At 43.5% G+C, this 16,526-nt stretch overlaps 1 long non-coding RNA gene across 1 annotated transcript; it reads left to right on the top strand.

Annotated features, from left to right (window-relative positions):
* The first annotated feature begins 9,735 nt into the window (after positions 1–9,735).
* LOC120496448 lies at positions 9,736–10,756 on the top strand. The gene is made up of 3 exons (XR_005626301.1): positions 9,736–9,914; positions 10,039–10,201; positions 10,660–10,756. It is a non-coding gene; the product is annotated as an uncharacterized LOC120496448 (long non-coding RNA).
* Positions 10,757–16,526: the final 5,770 nt, after the last annotated feature.

The following is a 16,526-nucleotide window of genomic DNA, read 5'->3' on the forward strand; positions in this document are numbered from 1 at the left end:
ACATGTCACCATGCTCAAGTGAGCTGCTGCTGCTGTGGAGAGGCTGTGTGTGCCTAGGTGGAGCTCCAGACCATCATAACTACCTCACTCAGTACCTGGGCTGTGCTGGGACACTGAAGAGTGCTGAAATCAAATCAACCCCATCAGGATGCAGGGATAAAGAAGCATTTCAAAAACTAATTGTTACAAAATCACACCAGTTCTTACCATGCAAATTTTTTTTTTTTTTTTGGTAGAACTGGCTCAGTGGCACATCTCTTGAACTGTGAAGAAGTGGGTAAGATTTAGATTATCAGGTATCCTTCTCAGTCTTCAAGGCAAAAAAGTCACACAGCTGAGCTTTGTCACTTGGAGGTGAAAGCTGGCAGGAACCAGTCAGGAGCAGGAGGTTTTACCACACTCAAAAAACCAAACCAAAACACAAACAAATCAAGAAACTAGAAATACTTGATGCTGCCAGTGTTAGGCTGCAGCTGGAGTCATAGGAAGCAGTGCCACAGCTGTTTGACACACATTTTGACAAGTTCACTTTTACTGCTGTGCCCCGATGTGCCCCTATGGGAGACCTGCAGTAGAGTGCGGTGCTGTGTCATTTACTTCTGGGGCGTTTGTGCGAGGAAGGGATGGGCACTGTGCATCAGTGACACACAGACTCAGTTGCTGACTTTTAAAAATAAGGATTTTCTGGCTTTTTTACCAGTTTGAGTGAATATACTCAAAAATTTTGTTGTTGTTGTGGTGGTGGTTTTTTGTTTGGGGTTTTTTTTTTTTTTTTTTTTTTTTTTAATTGGTCACTGGCCATTGTACAGGAGTAATCGATGTAGAGTTTGCAGCATTAGTAACTATTTGCAGTTCACAGAATCAGGCGCTCGGAACGGGTCAGGCTGGAAGGGACCACAAAGGATCATCTGGCCCCAGCCCCCTGCTCAAGCACAGCACTGCACTACCAGGTGTTCTGTAATGTCTTTTACCGCTTTTTTTTTATCATTACCGAGGAATGATAACTGAATTGTCAGTATCAGCGGCGATGGCAAGGGTCTAATGCTGTCGTGCAGAACCATTTTTGCTGAAGTTCGCACTCCAGCGCAGACAGCGCAGCCTTGAAACCCTCATTGACGGTCCGGATGTTAATTGTCCGAACGGGGGTGAATCTGGCGAGAAGGGGCAGCCTGTCCGTGAGGGCCGCGCTCGGGAGCGTCTCTGCGCGGCCCGGGGAGTGCCAGCGGCCCGGCAGAAGGCCGCAGACCCCGGGCTCGCTCCCGTTTTCCCGGGGGAATCCCGGGTTTTCCCCGGGCCGCGCGCTCCGCCCCCTCAGGGCGCCGGGCCCGCCGTGCGCGCGGCCGGCCGGCAGGGGGCAGCAACCGGGAGCGGCTCCCGGCGGGAAGGGCCCAGCGGCCGCCGCTCCCCTGTGTGGGACCTGCCATCCCCCCCCCGCCAACAGCGACCCCATCGCCTCCGCGCTCCTCCCGGCGTGTGGCAGCGCCCTGAGGGGCCGGCCGGCGGCCCGAGGCGTCGCTTTGCCCTTGTAAACACTTGCGAGCACCCCGCTGGAGCTGCCCTGGCCGCCGCTGCCCCGGCGCCGCTCGGCGCACAAGCAGCAGCTTGGGTACCGTGCCCCGCAGTCTGACGTTTTTGTTTCTTGACAACTTCATCCGTCTTTTTAGCAGGTTTTGTTTTGGACAGAGGTTTCCTGCGTATTTACTGTCTCTTCTAAACCAAGTGCAATGTGTAATATTGAGACGCGTTGTGAATAAGCAGAATTTGTTAGCTTGTTAAAATTAAGTGATTCCTGGTAAGCACAGGGTATAATCCTATACTTAGACTTCTGACTCTCATTTACTTCGCAGCACAACTTTTTGTCTTGGACACACACTTCAGCGCTACAAATTAATCTCTGAGGTGAGACACCGCGTTGCCTTTGGCGAGGAAAGCTTGCTTTTGTAGTAGTAGTGACTAATTTACACGCCTGCCCCCGCTCTCTTTCTAGCCTTCTATTCATAAGCAATATATCAAGGGTGGACCAATGCCAGCAGAACAGCCTGTCTTCAGGAAAGATACTAGCTTTTTTTTCACCCTTGCTTGACTCTACTTGTGCTGGCACAGAAAGTCTGTCAGTACAACCTCCATCGTTACCTTATTTTTCCTTGTTTCCTTTCCTCCTACTCCAGTTCCCTCCAACCCTTCAACTTCTTCCTGATAAATATCTTGATGCTGAGGAAGGCGCTAACAGGAGTTTGCGAGCATTTTAATTTAGAAGTCGTTCTTTCTGAGATTGATTTCGAGGAAGCAAAAGTCCCTTTGTAACTGTCACTTGAATATTTCACATCTGATACAAATGCCTTTCTGCTTTGCTCAGGTTTATTACGAGCTGCTCTGTAGCCACAGAAGTGCTCAGGCTTCTTGCTGAAATTGCACCCAGCCATGCCTTTCTGCAAGGCGAGGGAGAAAGGAGGTCCACAGGAGTTCATGTTAACAATGACTCTAAATGCCCGTTTCCCACACATCTTTGCTAGCACAAACAGCAAAAATAGTCCACTTGCACAGAATCTGATTCAGCTTTCTTGCATTCCGCAATAACAGATGGATTGCTAGACTGTTTACTGTTGCTTCCCACAAACTTCCTGTTAGTAAACTCCTGTATTATTTATGAAACAAAAAAATTACAAAGAAGTATCTTAGCTGATTACTGCCTGCTGGTGAACCACTGCCAGAGAAACTTTTTATACAAATATGTTTATGGGAGCAAGGATCCCTTCTGGTGCAGTTGTTGGGGTATTATTATTATTTTTACAATTGTTTGTTTCACTGTTTCCTGTGACCCTATTGTGCTGTGCTCCCGAGAAGGCATTTCCTGCAGTCAATTTGCAGTTGAGATATCTGTGAATGTGTAAAGGAGCTCGGGGTGGGGGGAAAAGCAGCACACATACATGTTACAGAGATCAGCTATGAATAGGAAATATTTAAAGCCTTGTTGCTTTGCAATGACAATGACGAATGAGATTTTCCTAATGTGGCATTAATCTCTGCTGACCCAGCTTAGGAAGCCGAGTGTCTCGGAGCTTTTTGACAGAAAACAGGGAATAGTGCTCTGTCGACCACCTTCATGCTACTTCTGACATAAGCAGACAGTAAATGTGAAGAAACTTTATTTTCCTCTCAGACTGGCTGTTAAACTGCACAAAAGAGAGGAGCTGAGAGGAGCACTTTGTTTGCACTGCACACCATAGATTAGACTGATTTCTGACTCTCAGTGTTGTGGGAGAGGAGGCCAGCCTGAAATCTGTCTGTTCAATTTTATCAACAGAGCTAGTGAATTTTAAAAATCATTTGTAATAAAGAAGAGCAGAATGTAATGCAAAAATATGAAATTTGTATATTACCAAAAGTCCTTTTAGTGTTTTTAGAAATAACACTTGACCTAAAGTCATTCTGTTTTTTAAAATAGTTGCTATTATATTTCATTGAGATTCTGTTCTATTTATGTATTCTGTATGAATGAACTGGCTGCTCCACCTGATATTTATGATTGTAGTCATGCATTATATATACACACAGAAACAGAATGAAATTTTTCCTGATCTGAGACACAGATAATTTTTCCTCGAGGTTTTTTATTTGATTCCCTAAACCAAAACCAAAACTCAAACCAGCACTGCGGAGCGAGCACTTTAACGTTAGCCCTGCTACGTGGATCGTTCACTGCATGAGGTTTAACAAAAAAAGCTGCTGTGTGTTATAGGCAACTGCAGGATGCCGATTAAACCATTGCATACCTTTATATGACCTGTACTTGCAAAAAAACCTGGTGTCAGGTGGAACAGGGCATTTACTGATCCTGGGGCAGAGCTCCTTCCCGAGTGTTGGAGTGAGTCGGCGTCACGTAAGCGATCACTCATTTCAAGTCATAGTAAGAATATGTCTTCTCTGAGCAAACTCTTTCCTCTGCCTCCTCAAACACCCTCGCTCAGAGCTCCTGCTGACAGAAACAGAATTCAATAGAATTAAGGCAGATGATCAGTGGCACTATCTCCTGATGCTTCAATCCACAAACAAGAATCTTGTGGCAGATGTTTCTGCACTTTATGCAAATAGGAACTTCATGGATCAGTTTTCTTTTCCTCCACGGAATATATGCAGCTGGAAAATAGAAATCCAGCTCCGCAGCACAAAGTGGGGGGGAAAAAAAATCATGCTGCTGACCAAACAGGAGAAAGCGATCTGTAGCTGTGAAATCAAATAATTAAACTGCTGGTTCTCAGGATCATTTCTGGGCTTAATCAAGTGGTGTATGCGACGATCCAGGTTTTGTGGGCTCTTTCTGCAGCAGCGCTGTGGCTCACAAGTCGTTTCTGGAACGGGAAAAAGAGATCTCTCTTGTGCTGTGTGTAATGTTTCCTCATAAATATTTTTCTTTCTTTTACCCTTTCTGATATGCTGTTTTCATTCTCACAGTAGCTGTGGATAGCTGTATTAGATGTGATACGTAAGTGTATTAAAATAGTGGAGTTTGCACACGAAGAAAGGGTTTCAGCCCATTATATGTAATAAATAGGGTATAGACATTTATATAAACTGAATGGGTTTAGGTATGTTCTTTATAATAGCATGAAAGCTGGACATGTGAGAATGACTGATGAAAAGGAAAAGAATAATTTCCTTCCTGTTGGTTGAAAGGAAAAAAATAACTCTTAAACTTAGAGGAGGTTCTAAGGAAATGTAGTTTTATAAATTATTGTGTAATATGTAAAATCATGCAATACAGAAGAGCTGTAGAATGCCACCTAATATAACCCTAGAAAATCATGAAAGGTGATAATCCTAAATGCAATTATTTTAAAAAAGCTATTTTTATTACTATTACTAAATAAAATCAATACCACTATTTTAGACTGATTTGTTCTTCTTCTGATTTTATATATTTCTTTGAAGATTTCTGTGGAAGTATTTTTTATCTTCAGACATCAGAATAAGTCTCACGAGTTGTTAGACAACATCTGTATCTCATTTTCTCGGTGAGGCTTTTGTTAATTTGTATATTTTCGGTGTTTTAATATCTCTTGTGGGTCACAAATTTTTTTTTTCCAAATTTTCAATTAATACTTAATTCAAAGCCTGTATCTGGCACTGTGTGAACATTCAGTAAGGATCTATGATAAATTTTATTTATAAATACACAAAGCCTGGTTTTGTGGTATTGTCTAGAACCTTCATTTCATGACTAGTCAAATTCTGGGAAAAGATCTTTATTCAATTCAGATGTACTACATTATTTTCTTCAAAAGCCCCCTTCTGTACGTCTTCCAGTTAAATTTGCAATAAACATTAGTGATTTTACCTGGATTTATTTTAATTGAGTTTCTTAAAAAAACCAAGCACAAAACCAACACCCAAAGATGCAGTGCCATTTCTAGGAAAAGAGGAAAGAAAGGCTCCACGTGTGAAAATGACAATCATGCTGCACTGACTCTAATTCAGGTACCAGCAAACACTTGCCAATACGTCTGTATGTTCTATATCATGTCTGCTTTTGCAAGTGGCTGTGCAGCTAGTGAAGTTCTGCAGTTAAGGTACAGTTTGAGCTCACCTGTGTCTGAAAAGTCAAATACAATTTGAGACTCAAGTATTAATAGAATAAACTTAATTTTATTTTTTTTATAGGTGCAGCTGCATTTTCGATTTAATTATAGGCTCCCACAGTAGTAATTTTTCCGTGACCTACTCAATCTCAAAAGTCAGAAAATTGCTTCTTTTTTAAAGCTGACAATAGCACGGTATGTTTCCAAAGGAAAAAGACAAATTACAGCAAATCATTACTTTAAGCATATTTAAATAGCTGGGAAGAAATCCTAATTGAAAAGTTTGCTAAAATGTGAAAAAGTTAGTGGTGCTTTTTTTCTTTTTTAGAAAAAGATTATTCTCATATTTGTAACATTGCAAGCTGCTTATGATATGATGCCTTTCCTTTCTCTGCTCATCCCTCTACTTCTTTTCTTTCTGATGTGGTTGGACACAATGTTTTTAGGAAGCAAAAATTTTAACTGGAGAGAAATAAATCTGTAGATGTGTTTAATAATGTAATTTGGCTATTTCTTGTGACGCTGAGACAAAGATAATGGGAATCTTTGTATTTCTTTGCATGAGCTCCAGACCAGTCTGTGAGGCTTTATTATCCAGTAGTAGCATTACTGCCAATAATGGTGTTCTAACCACAATTGTTCATAAAGGGGAAAAAAAAAAGGTATCATAAAATAGGCTTGACAGTCATGAAATGCACCCTGGCCCTTCCAAAAACCTCCTCCCCAATAAGCCTCTGCTTTTTCCCCATTATCCCTGAATCTTCTCATGTTTTTTCCTGCTTCTGAACTTTCCCCCAGCACCCAGAAACCTCCTCCCCAATAAGCCTGTGCTTTTCCCCCTTATCCCTGAATCTTCTCATGTTTTTTCCTGCTTCTGAACTTTCCCCCAGCAGGGCCCTTTCCCTGACAGCCCTCTAGGACTGTGGCAGGGTTTTGGCAGCTCATCCCCAGGGTATCTGCAGCAGGCCAGCGCCCAGAGCGCAGAGGCAGGACAGCCCCAGGCCCTCAGGAGATTTTGGAGGGGTTGGTGAATGCAGACACCATGGGAGGAGGTGGGCTGGCCAGCAGGAACCACTCTTGGCATTCCCTCATGGAAGAAAGGAGAAAAAGAAAGCTGGCACTGGGGTCCCTTCTTGTGCCACAAAATAGCTGGAAAAAAAGAGTTGTCTGTTAAGGCAGGTAGCCATGGCAATGTGCCTTCAGCTGTTTCCCCAAGGGAGCTCACTGAAGAAGGTGCTGCTCTCCTGTATCTGCTGAAGTGCTTGAGCTCTTCCCCACCCATTCTCTGTGTTTCCTATATATAAATGACTGAAGCTGTTAAAATTAGGCCCAGACCATGGTCCCGTGACAAAAAGCAGTGGTTAGCATGATTCTTATTACAAAAACCCCCAACCATTAGAGGGGAAATTAGCTGTATTTTTCACTTATTTTCCAGCAGGTCAGGTTTACCCACATGCCTCTTCCCATAAGACACACAAAAGGATCCAGCTCTTATCCCAGAGCAGTGCAAAAGGACAGTGCAAGGGCTGGTTCCTGTGCGAGGGGCAGCTGGAGGCGAGTGCAGGAGCAGCACTGCAGGAGCAGCACTGCAGGCTCCATCTGCAGCCGTGCTGGGCTGCTTGTCCTGCAGCTGTTCGGGGCTGGGATCCGTCGGTCGCTCTGTTCTCTGTCCTGGTGCTACTTCTCTTCTGGCTTGTACGTCAGAGGGGCTGTGTGCAAAACCAATCGGCATCCAAGGATTGTTCTGGCAAGCAGTGTTTTTCATTTAAAGCCAAAATGAAAAATGAGGTAAAGTTTGTCATACTTGCCTGATTCTTTTTCTTACTGTTACTTCTGTTTTCTTCACTCGTGTGCAAAAAGGGGAGTTTAAGTATGAAGGAGGTGGATTTTTCTTGCCTTTTTTTTTGTCCAATCTTTCAGTCATTTATGAGACTATGTTGTTGTGTTTTCTGACCCACCTGATCCCAGACCAGGCTGATCTACAGTCTTATTTTTATGACAGATGGCTGATCACCAGCACAGCTGAGTTAGGGGCCTCAATGAAAGGACCTTGACCCCCCAGCCAGCATCTCTTGAGGAATTCTCTTTGTTGGATGCTTTCAGCTGAGGCCTCTCCCAAAGTCGAAGGTGATTTCTATTTGCCAAAGTGGGAAGACAACGGGAGGCAGAATAAAGATGAAAACCCAAGCAGTCAGTTGAACTTGTTCAGACTGATACCAGCCCAAGGTATTCAGGCAGAAGCTAACCCAAGGTTTCCCTAACCTTGGCAGAAGTGCAGGAAATAGTTGCAGGAGGATGAAGTGTTCTTGAACTGTTTCTCCAATGTATCAAGCACAAGCAGGCTATTCTTCAGTATTAAGCACGTGCTTCTCTTTTCTTCCCCTTTAAAGAAACTTTTTATTGTAGACTATAAAAGGGGGGGGCAGGGGGGAAATCAATCAATCTCTGTTTGTGGACCCCTGTGCTGCATCTATGCTATCCAAGGACAAAGATGCAAATCAGGACCTCCCCAGCATAATAGCATTTAGAAGGCAAATTTCTTGCTGAAGTCTTATAGCAAAAGAAATAGCTGTGCTCAAGTGTTATTTTAAACAAAAAGGAAAAAGATTAATTAACCACATTCTTTAAAACATCAGCTTCCCTGGATACATCAGAAACAGCATTCCAGATAAAAGCAGCATGATGTGAAAAGACCTGATCAGCAACATATTGGTGTCTGGGCTTGGGGACTAATGTAAGAACTTAAAGACTTGGCTAGAGAATATATCCTGAGAAGCACAAACATATAAGAGGATGCCAAACCATGAAAGGCTTCCTTTGCACTGAGAATTCAGAAGTCGGCGTGTTGACAAGCAGAGAAGCCAATGCTGCTAGCAAAGCACATAGGGTGATGAATAAACGCAGATTTTGGGAGCCTAGGAGGAGATCTAGAAAGGGGCCAACTGATTTAGCCACGTTTTTAAGTCTCTACACCCAGCATTTAGGTGCTGTCAAGCCTCAGGCCTCCTCCCCAGCTGCCCGTGATGAGGTTTCACGGACTGGGGCAGCCGGCTTTGACTCAGTGTGTGCATCAGTGTTCAGTTCTCGGAGGGGGTGCAGAGACTGCCGAGACACTGGCTGCAGCAGGCTGCCTGAGCCATTTGTTGAGCCTATGGGAGAGTCAGGTTTAATTTCCTGCTCAGATGCGCTGCATTTTCTGGCTGTTGGCTCAGCAGTAGGCTCCTGGAGTGCCTCCCTGGGGGCCAGATACACCTCCTCCTGTGTACCAGGGGAGAGCCTGGAGGCTGTGTGGGATCTGAGCTGTTCTCTGGCTGGCACAGCACGTTCGAGGCAGATGTATGCCTCTGTAACTGTGACATCCCACTAGCGTCTCTGGAGCTACTGCAGCAGGAATGCTGGCTTGAAACGCTTGAGCCATGAGCAAAGTAAGTGAACAGATATGGCTCGTGCAGTTCTTAAACATGAGACCTGGCCACATATTATTAATTGGGAGAGTCTCTTTGGGATGCCAGTGGAGAAGTAGTATTCTTCTCTTGAGAGGAAAAAATGCAATTTTCCTCCAGCTGCACTTAAAATTGGATAGTTCAGTAATTAGCTGAGAAATAACAGATTTACATATGAAGCAATATAGCAAAGGAAGGGTAGTTGTTAGGTACTAGTTAATGTGCAGTCTGATTTGTGATGGATAAGCTAAGTTTAAAAGCTATATTCTAAGGAAAATGGACATAACTGCAAAAAATATGGGATGTACATATGATGAGAAAAAAACCCCAAAAACCTCTTTACCTAAAAAGAAATTTGAGAGGGCAGTCATGGGAAAAAACACTGATGGCTTCCTCTTTTGCATTTAGCATAAGCCTACCATGCAACCGCCCAAGATAAACACTGTCTTTTTCTGGTTTGGAAAACATCTTGAATGTCCTTTAAACTTGTTGACTTGCTCCACTTTTGTCAGGCCTTCTTGCATAAGCACATTGCTCCCAACATAATCATCCCTTGAGACGTACTCATGTTATTATCAGGTACCTCCTGGGGGCTGAGCACCTACCCTGCAAGGATGCTGGTAAGTACTTGCAGGCACCTCTTCTTCAGCAGAGATCAACGTCTGTGCAGCTGATGGCTCTCATTCTTGTTTGGTTGGCAGGGATGGTGTCACTAAACTTGAGCTCACTTGTCACAATGGAATTCAATTATCTGCTGGAGAGAAGCCCTGACAGCTGTGGCGTAGGTTTTTCAATGTGATGTTGCCTGGATCGCAAGAAAAATATCAAGGGCTGGTGAGAACAGCCATGTTCTAAAAGCATCTCCGCCTGGGTTAGACCACTGCCTACCAAAGAGGTACGTGGGATTATATTGAAGTTATTTATTGACTGTCATGTCAGATCATGGTTAAAGTTTATCTTTACTGCAAGTTGTCCTTAGGAATTCTTTTAGTTCATCAAAAGTAACTTTTCTTTTCCAGGGCGTAAGTTGGAAGCACAGTGTTTGTTTACCACATTGCCCCTGGGTTTGCCTCTGGCTTGTGCATCCTGGGGGAGAGGCAGTGGGTCTGCTGCTGGTTCCTCAAACATTGACATCTGTGATGGCCTTCTGTAGTGAAAGCATTTTCCTAGCAGCAGCATCAGGTAAGACCTCACAGTTTTCTTATGGTAATGGTTATCATTGATAAACTAAGGAAATGTGAGCTGAAAAAAAGAACAAGTGTGTGTATGTGTGTGTTTGTTTTGTGGTTTGTTTTTTTTTTTAATGGAACATTGCCTTAGCTTGTATACCATAGTATTGGGATTTCTTAATTTTTAGCTTTTTTCCTGTTGGCAAACAAGTACTCATACCAGTAGCTCTCTAAGGTTGCTGACAAGCTCTGAGATGCTGAAGGCACTTTTATAATAAATTCTGCTATACTCTTGCACGAGTAAAGGACCCATACTGTGAATAGGAAGGTGGCCCAGCTGGCATTTGGTTGCCCTACTGCCAGCCTTGGAGAAACACCCAACCACCTGGATGCACACACACCTCTGGGAAACCTAAAGGGAGACCAGGATTTACCCCCTGATTTACACCCCTGAATCCACCTATCCTCCAGGATCCAGGAACATTGTCCCTCAACCACTGTGGGAAATCTGTGAGAGCCAAGCTGCACCACACCAGAGGCTAACATGCATGTCTTTTGGGAAATCCTGGCTGTGTCCCCTGGGCTTCAGGTAAGCTCTCCCTAAATCACAGAATGTTCTGAGTTGGAAGAGACACACAAGGATCATCAAGGCCAACTCTTAGGTGAATAGCTCCTATGGGATCAAACCCACAACCTTGGCATTATTAGCATCATGCTCTGACCAGTGGAACTGATGTCCTGGGGACCATGGCTCCAGTCTCTTCCTTCCCCTTCCTGGGTTGAAGCAGAAAATACATTTTCAGTGGTGGAGGGGAGACACTCCATCACCTTCATTAAAAAAGTGAATCCTTCTTGGCCCCAAGGATGTATTTCTGTCTGGAGACTTTCTGTGTATTAAGGAACAGATGCTTGTGCACTTTTTAGGTCACTGTCAGATTAAACCATGCATGGTGCAAGTCAATATTTCTTGTGCCTGTCATCCAGGAGCTTCCTGGGCTAGGTTTGGAAATTAAACCACAGAGCTGCACTTCGTCTGTCCGTGCCCCACCCAAATGAGGGGAAAGGCACCTTGGTAAGGCCCTGTGCTCCTGCCTCAAGCTGCAAGGGATGACCTGTCTGGCAAGAGCTTTGGAAAGGAGTTTCTTCTCCAAAAAGTGAGTGTGTTGTAATGTGTTTGCATTATCCACTGTCAGCTCTTGATGACTGCCATTAGGATTAGAAACAATTTGGAAATTCTGGAGTTAAAAGTATGTAAGTTGCATGAAGATAATACTTAATAAACACGAATACATGGTAGAGAGATTTTTTTCCATCCTTTAATATGACTTTTAGACTTACAAGCTTTTATCTTATTTTATGGGGCCATGTGAAATAAATTAAATGTAACACAAGATGCTGTTAAAAAAGATTTTATGACATTGAGAACTGGTTCTATATTAGGACCAGATCTTACAAAGGCTTATTGATGTGAGCAGTTTTGCTCCCATAGATAAGCTGTGGAGTCAGCTATGGCTAACCATTTAAATGCTCAGAATCAGGCCCTCATTTTGGATGCACTTCTCATTGTTAAATCAATGTGAAAGTGAAATCTGTCTCCTCTCAAAAGGAAATTGCCAAGACTTTCTACGCTAAGATTTGGGATCTGTAGAAAATGAAGCCTTTTTATTTTTTCTTCCCTCCAATAATCTGTTCAGTGAACAAGCTGTGAAAAATAGTTCTATATTTTTTCCATGTGATGCAGCAGACGGTAAATTTCCATTTAAAAGAATGATCAGAGTAGCTGCTGGCACTGAACTCTGTTGTCTTAGTCAAATCTACTTACAAAGAGTTTACAGCAATACAATAGCTTATTATTTCACTCAACCAGAAATCAGATGAAAAAGGCAAAGGGGAAGCCTGAAGTAGGTTCATGGTCAGAATTCTTTTCTTCCTTAACATCTTGGGGTGTTTTTAATGCAGGAGTTGAGATCAGTAGTTTTATGTATAAGGAGGAGACTACTTCTTTTCACCTCTACTTTTGTATGCTGTGAAATAATCAGACTATGCACTTCTATAGTGCCTTTCTTCTGTGGATCTGAAAGCACTTTACAAACATTAATTAAAGTCTCACAACACCCATGTGGAGGTAAAGGAGCATTGTTTGTGTATCTAATGCAAAGGCTTAACCTGATTCTTTAAGTACTCTAGCAGGAAAATAATGGAATAGCCAAAGCAAATTAATCTAACTGAATTGCTGGGAGCATTTATATGTGTGTGTGCATGTGTATACGTGTATATATGTGTGTGTGTGTCTGTGTGCATATGTGCCTGCATCTCTGTGCTGCTGGAAGCCTCAGACTGCACCTCCTCTGCCCTGCACATCCTGCCTGTTGTTGTCTCAGGGGATTTGAAGTGTGCTGCTGCTTCTCTCTGTATAATGCCTTGGGTCCATCAACAAATGTGTATCTTCTAGGAAACCTGGGGAAAGCTTGCATTGCCATTGATTATGCTAAGATTAGTTTTAAAAATTTAAAAGACTGAAAATGTCTTTTTCTTGATCACCAAATTTATGAATAAAAATAATAGGTGAGCAGTGAGGACCCAGAAGGGGTTTTTGCCACCTGAGCGGGACCCCTGTGGTGGAGGCTCCAGCACCTGTCCTCTTTGACTGCCCCTTGTTCTCAAGCCTGGTGGCCTTGTCCTTGCTGCTGTTACTTCCCAAGTCTCCCATCCCAGGGAGGTTTGGGTGCAGCTCTGCAGAGACAGCTGCGGGGTGGGCTTGGCTCCTGCTGGGGCTGCCAAGTCCCCTCCATGTCTGGAGGCAGGAGAGGGGCATTGTCCTACTGCAGCTTAATGCTGGGCTTGGCTTGGCTATGCACAGCAACAATGCCTGTGTTAAAATATGTTAAATTATTTTACGGACTTTATAGAAAGGGTGTTGCCCTCCTCAAGAGCATCATTCCTGAAGAAGTTTATTCCCTGTACTTTGCCAGGTAGGTGCCCACCCCATGCCCTGGGCAGGTAGAGTTGTGCTGAGTATCTCCACCTATCCATCTTTGCTGCTTTGATTTCCTGCTGCTGTCTCTTCAGCCCCAGTGAAAGGCTAGAGCAGCCTCAGCCCAGGGTGTCTGAGAGGGAAGGCTGATTCATCATGGCTCTCTGCTTACACTGGCAGAAATGAAAATGAAGTGAGGGAATTAATCAAAATGGAGGAAACTCAAGCTGAAAGACCAAGCAACTCTTCTATTTTCAGCTCAGTGCTGTAGTGTACAGGCCTTTCTCCCACTTGTGCAGCCCAGAACTGCTGAACTCTTGCAGCCTGACTTCTCTTTTCCTTAAACAAATCAGATGAAAAAAAATTTTTTCTAGTGGTTAGAGGATGGCATTATTTTCTTTCTTTGGATCAAAGCTGTAGGGAAATAGGTCCACATGACTACCATGAATTTGAAATGTGATCAGATGGCTACTAAAAGCAAAAAGGGCCCCAGAGCCATGAGCTTTTGTCAGCCCTAGTCCCACATGCTGTTACAGTCTAAAAATGCTTTTGGGTCACCAGCATTAGATCCTTTTCTTAATCTTCATCATGTCTTCTTTCTGCTAATTTTACTTTCACAGTCTGATGTAGGCTCTAAGATCTTCAGTGCAAAGAGAGCATCTTTTATCTTTGTAAAGTGTCATGCAAACTTAGGGTGGTACGTAAATATTTAATAATAATATTAGTGATGAAGAGTAGAGTCCTGGAGGAACATGTCTCCTTCCTTGCAGATGCAGAAGATATTGTGGTAATTTGGGTACTGTTTCATTTCCCCGGGGAGAATTTCTCTGCTCACTCATTTTCCAGTTGCTTCTGTCATCATCTTGAGTAAGGCTATTGGGGCACAATACTTTTGACTGGGAATGACTTAATTTGAATTGGGCAAATAACAGCTTTTTCACTTGAGACTCTGAAAAAAAATCCTCAAAAATACAAGTTCCCTTTTTTCATATTAGAAAAATGGAAACCTGCGGGGGAAAGTTGTCCAGAGGTGCCCAAAAAGGAGACCTGTGAGCTCTTGTGATGCTGGAGGTGGCTGATCTGTGCTCCCTGACAGCTGTGGAGGGGCTTCAAGGTGCTTGGGCTGGGGCAGCATCAGAGGAAGCAGGCTGCAGGGAGCTCCAAACTGTCCCCAGCACTCTGCTCATCAACCTTTCTTACTTCTTTTTAGTAGCCAAAATAATTTTTAGATGGTTTGGCTATATAAGTAGATTTACTTTATAAGAGGGTTTATACTGTACCTACTTAAATTTTCTAATGATTGTAGCCAATAGCAATTAATTTAAAATAATTAAGACAAATATACACATTAAATTGCCAAGCACTACATTTTTCTCATTCATTATGACTTAATAGACTTCAGTATATATGTTCAGCCTTTACTAATTGCACAGTTGAAAATTCTTTACGACTTTGAGGAGTTCAACATTTTCTGTCTTTACTGGCTACATCCTCTTAGCATAATCGTAGTCTTAATTTTGTTTAACTTATGCTAAAGCAAAATATGAATCTAAACCACAGGAGGCAAATAAAACACGTCATTGTACAGTTCAGTACATTTTATAAAACCATTTTACAACATGAACCATCTATCCATTCTGCTCAATGGAGTAAATGGGATCTAACCATGCTTTAAGGACTGTGCTCATCTTTAAACGGATTAGTTTCTCTCCTTATTACAAAACACAGGCATCTATACCAGGTCTAATGTCTAATTTTATATACAATTAAATGGGTAAGCCCTGTTGCCTCCAGCATAATCATTTAATCATTGTTATTTACCTTGAGGATTTTGGGTAGGATCAGAGACTCAGTTCTCCTGTTGCTGTGTGGTGTGGGGCGAGCCTCAGCAGGGAGGAGACCCTTATGATCCTGGTTGCTGCATGTAAAATGGGATGGAGATGTACAGAAGGGCCAAGCTCATGGCCTGGAGTCGGCAGGAGATCAGGGAAGACTGAGCCTCGTGCCTGGTGCTGGTTGGGCAGCAGGGATGGGGTAGGAAGGTGGAGACAGGGACTGGTGTCAGTGGGGTCACTGGAGGGGCAGAGCGGAGCTGCAAGCTGTGCCCACTTCCATCTGTGCCAGATTTGGGGTGCATGTCCTCAAGACAGGACCCAGTCAAAGGCAGTGTGGCTGGGGCAGCAAAGCAGGGTTGGGGTGCTCATGGGACAGCCTTGGAGATGGGTTTGGTGGGGATGAGCACTTCAGGGAGTGCTGTGAGGATGCAGCACTACAGTCACAGGCACGAGCATTCTCCTGCCCATGGCACCTACGTGGTGATGCATCTTCCCTGCTCTGCACCAGGAGCAGGGAAAGGAAACCTCGAGCAAAGGTTAATGCTTAAAAAACCCCCAGGGCAGGGAGGAGGCAGCCGGGGCTGGCAGCAGCTCAGCAGCCGGGGCTGGGTGTCGGCCGGGAGCCCATTTGCTCATAGCAGCGCCTGGTTAAACCCGCAGCCTGCACATGGCTTTAACCAAGTGCGGTGCAGCGACGAGCGAGGGGCTGCCTTTGGCATGAGGGCTCTGCTCGGCCCCGCCATTAGGGGAGGAAGGCTGAGATTTGCGCTGGCAAACAGGCTTCCTTCTCTATTGCGTAACTCTTTTTTTTTCCTCCTTTTTCCCCCTTTTTTTTAAAAATCGTGTTTAACACTTGTACAATTTGGTGAAATTACAAGCCCGCGAGGACAGAGGGAGAAGCCAGTCTGTTTAAAAAATAAAAAGAGGACATGATTACTTTGCTGAAGCTGTACTTTCTATTTTCTCTTCCAAAAGAGACAAAGGGAATAAATACTTAAAACCCAGTGGTGACGACAGTGAAGCAATCATGCAGTCGCTGGATACCTTTGTCTCAGGGGGGCATGTAGTAATTTTTACATGTCTGCCACTGGGTGTCAAACCTTTCTTTTCTTCCCCTTTCCATTTTGGATGGCCAAACTGATTATCTAAAATAGAAAATTAGCACACAATGGCTTTACTCTGTGATACCCCTTATGCAACTAATGGGCAAAGCTTGTTAATTGGTTGTAAATGCCAGCAGGTTGCCAAGATAATACTTCAGAAATAAGCGGGTATTCTGATAATTACAGCAATCTTCATCTATAAAAGCTTAAGTAGATGAAGTACTGGCTGGCTTAAAACCAAGATTTATCCCGCTGCACTCACATTAAAAGAAAAAATAAGATGAAAACAATAATGTAGCAAAACAATTATATAGCAGGAAGCATTGTAGGTTTTAGAGATTGTGAAAACTCAGAAAGTAAAACAGTGCTGTAATAACCAGTTATGGAAAAATAGGCCATTTACATTTGTGTATAATTAAATAGTAG

The sequence above is a fragment of the Passer montanus genome, unplaced genomic scaffold (genome assembly GCF_014805655.1).
Source record: "Passer montanus isolate IOZ18808 unplaced genomic scaffold, ASM1480565v1 scaffold1, whole genome shotgun sequence".
NCBI lineage: Eukaryota > Metazoa > Chordata > Aves > Passeriformes > Passeridae > Passer > Passer montanus.